Source organism: Heteronotia binoei, chromosome 9, assembly GCF_032191835.1.
Source record: "Heteronotia binoei isolate CCM8104 ecotype False Entrance Well chromosome 9, APGP_CSIRO_Hbin_v1, whole genome shotgun sequence".
NCBI classification, from domain to species: domain Eukaryota; kingdom Metazoa; phylum Chordata; class Lepidosauria; order Squamata; family Gekkonidae; genus Heteronotia; species Heteronotia binoei.
In genome coordinates, this window is record NC_083231.1 from 121,971,317 (window position 1) to 121,975,164 (window position 3,848).

The following is a 3,848-nucleotide window of genomic DNA, read 5'->3' on the forward strand; positions in this document are numbered from 1 at the left end:
TTGGAGAGTGGACTCTATGTGGCATTATACCTTGCTGAAGTCCTTCCCCCCTAAATCTTCCTTCCCCAGGCTGCACTCCAAATCTTCAGGAATTTCCCTACCCAGAACTGGTAACCCTAAACCTGCTTGCGTAGAGATATGGACGGTTATCTTCACATGTGAAGCTGCTTTCTACTGAATCAGACCCTCAGACCATCAAGGTCAGCATTGCCTACTCAGACTGGCAGCCGCTTTCCAGGGTCTCAGGCCCAAGGCCTTTCCCATCACCTACTGCCTGGTCCTTTCAACTGGAGATGCTGGAGATTGAACCTGGGACCTTCTTCATGCCATATGAAACTGCCTTATACTGAATCAGACCCTTGGTCCATCAAAGTCAGTCTTGTCTACTCAGAATGGCAGTGGCTCTCCTGGGTCTCAAGCTGAGGATTTTCACACCTACTTGCCTGGACCCTTTTTGGAGATGCCAGGGATTGAACCTGGGACCTTCTGCTTATCAAGCAGATGCTCTACCACTGAGCCACCGTCCCTCCTCATGCCAAGCAGAGACTCTTCCACTGAGCCACAGTTTGTTTCCATGGCTCTCCAGGGTCTCAAGTAGAGGTCTTTCCCATCACCTCCTGCCTGGTCCATTCGGCTGCAGATGCCGGAGATTGAACCTGGGACCTTCTGCATGCCAAACAGAGGCTCTTCCACTGAGCCCCAGCCCCATACATCTTGGGATGACAACCCCGAAAGAACACCCAGCAAACTTGGCTTCTGCAAAAGATCTGCCCCACCCAGGAAGCTGGAGCATAGACTGCTACATCCTCCCCGTGACTCCCGGATCTTCTGCATCAGAACGAAGAGACATCCCTGCAGAGAGATTCCAGAGGGGAGGTTTCGTGCCACCGTCTGCCCGGCTGGGAGATTCTCGGGGGGCGGTTCTTGCAGCTCAGTGCGCCTCTCTAATTGCCGTGAAGGTGAAGGCAGGAGTAGCATGCCCGTGAACCTTGCGCTGCGATAACACCCTTCGCCCCCTTCTACGCACAGACAGCCTAATTAACCTTTCTTGATTAAGGCAATTATTTCCAGCACATTATCCTCTAATCTAAACATCGGCAGACTTTGTAGCTGAGTGCGGTTGGAGGGCTTGGGGCTTGCGCGGTGCGGTGCGGCCTGGGGGGGGGAGGCTGTGGGAGGGGGAGGAAGGCCCTCCTGGGGGCTGCCTCTGATGCATTTGGAAAGAAAGGAAGGGTGCTCTGAACAGCATCTAGAAGCAGGGCTGCCGAGTTCAATTCAAGAAATCTCTGGGGACTTTGGGGGTGGAGCCAGGAGACGTAGGGGGCGGAGCCAGGAGCAAGGTTGTGACAAGCGCAATTGAACTCCAAAGGGAGTTCCGGCCATCGCGTTTCAAGGGACCGCACACCTTTGAAATGCCTTCCCTCCATTGGAAGCAATGAAGGAGAGGGGCACCTTCTTTGGGGGCTCATAGAATTGAACTCCCTGGTCCAATCATTTTGAAACTTGGAGAACCTTGCAAGGAGAGGCATCGGATACTATGCTGCCAATTTGGTGCCTCTACCTAAAAGAAACGATGCAGGACATTCACAAATACCTCCCCTGAAATCCATCGGGTCTGCATTGTTCCCAGAAGAACGTAGAAGATGAAGAAGAAGATGAAGAAGAAGATGATATTGGATTTATATCCCGCCTCCACTCCGAAGAGTCTCAGAGCGGCTCACAATCTCCTTTACCTTCCTCCCCCACAACAGACACCCTGTGAGGTAGATGAAGATATTGGATTTATATCCCGCCCTCCACTCCGAAGAGTCTCAGAGCGGCTCACAATCTCCTTTCCCTTCCTCCCCCACAACAGGCACCCTGTGAGGTGGGTGGGGCTGGAGAGGGCTCTCACAGCAGCTGCCCTTTCAAGGACAACCTCTGCCAGGCTCTGGCTGACCCAAGGCCATGTTAGCAGGTGCAAGTGGAGGAGCGGGGAATCAAACCCGGAGAAGCCATGTTGGATCAAGTGGAGAAAGGGTGGCGTGGGCTTCTCCGGGGGTTAAGGAGGGCTGCTGGGGGTGTGGCAAAGCCCCTGGTGGCTGGCTGGCTGCCCGCTTTCCTAATCCAGGGATTGTTATGCAGCTGCAGCTCCTATTCAATTGACAAGGTAGGTGAGGGGGAGCGGGGGGGGGGCATCACAAAGGTTCAGGAGTTGTGCTCCTGTGAGCTTCTGCAGAGTTCAAGGCCTGAGCGCCATACATTATGACACTTACTTGGGAGGTACAGTATCCATTGATTTATGGATACTGCCAGTGTGGTGTAGTGGTTAAGTGTGCGGACTCTTATCTGGGAGAACCGGGTTTGATTCCCCACTCCTCCACTTGCACCTGCTGGCATGGCCTTGGGTCAGCCACAGCTCTTTTATCTGGGAGAAACCGGGTTTGATTCCCCCCTCCTCCACTTGCACCTGCAGGAATGGCCTTGGGTCAGCCAGAGCTCTCTTATCTGGGAGAACCGGGTTTGATTCCCCTCTCCTCCACTTGCACCTGCTAGCATGGCCTTGGGTCAGCCATAGCTCTGGCAGAGGTTGTCCTTGAAAGGGCAGCTGCTGTGAGAGCCCTCTCCAGCCCCACCCACCTCACAGGGTGTCTGTTGTGGGGGAGGAAGGTAAAGGAGATTGTGAGCCGCTCTGAGACTCTTTGGAGTGGAGGGCGGGATATAAATCCAATATCTTCTTCTTCTTCTTCTTCTTCTTCTATTCAGGTCTGTATTTAAAATGCAGAACGGTGCCCTGTTGCATGTACACTAACATTCATTCCAGTAACCTGGAAAGCAAAGTTCTCGTGGCAAACTATTTTGCTTTGATTTGGCCCAGTCCCAAAACAGCTAATGTCCTTCTCCATGCCTTTCTCTCCTTTTATCCTCATAAGGACCCTGTGAGGTAGGCGAGGCTGAGAGGCTGGGACAGGGCCGAAGCTGCCACGGTGGAGTGGGGATTCGAACCCAGGTCTCCAAGATTCTAATCTAAGGGCGTTTTCGCACTGACCTTAATCGGCAGCGACGTCCCTCTTCACTGCGCAGGATCTGCGCGGATTTTGCACCAATTGCTGCGGAGCACCCGGAAGAGCCGCAAAGTCCCACGGCTTTTGCGGCACAAATGGAAACTGGTTTTTGGCGGTTTCCATTTGCGCCGCAAAAGCCACGGGACTTTGCGGCTCTTCCGGGTGCTCCGCAGCAATTGGTGTGAAATCCGCGCAGATCCTGCGCGGTGAAGAGGGACGTCGCTGCCGATTAAGGTCAGTGCGAAAACGCCCTAAGACTCTTCCCTCTTCGGCTTTGTGCTGGAGCTGCTTATAACCCATAGTCAAAGTGCAGTGCCTAAGGGATGGGGAATGTATTTATTCATTCATTTACTCATTCATTGGTTGGTTCATTGGTTTTGCTGATTTAAGACATATTTAATGCTGTGTTGAAACCTGATCAGGTGCGCATCAATACTTTAAAATTAACAATAAAAAAGAACAGGTAGCATTGTAAAATGATTCAATTAAAAACACATAAACAAAGGATACTAGAAGAAGAAGTAGTAGTAGAAGAAGAAGTAGTAGTAGTGGACGGGGAGGAGGAGATTGAATTTATACTGTGCCCTTCGCTACCCAATGGAGTCTCAGAGCGGCTCACAATCTCCTTTCCCTTCCCCTCCCCACAACAGACACCCTGTGAGGTAGGTGGAGCTGAGGGAGCTCTGACAGGCACAGCTCTTGAGAGGAACAGCTCTGCGAGGACTTGTGATCGTCCCAAGGTCACTCCAGCAGCTGCCTGTGGAGGAGTGGGGAATCAAACCTGGTTCTCCCAGATAAGAGTCT

General features: G+C 52.4%; 1 non-coding gene across 1 annotated transcript; it reads right to left on the reverse strand.

The window, feature by feature from the left end:
• Positions 1–455: 455 nt before the first annotated feature.
• TRNAI-GAU (transfer RNA isoleucine (anticodon GAU)) lies at positions 456–522 on the reverse strand. Its single transcript has one exon. It is a non-coding gene; the product is annotated as a tRNA-Ile (tRNA).
• Positions 523–3,848: the final 3,326 nt, after the last annotated feature.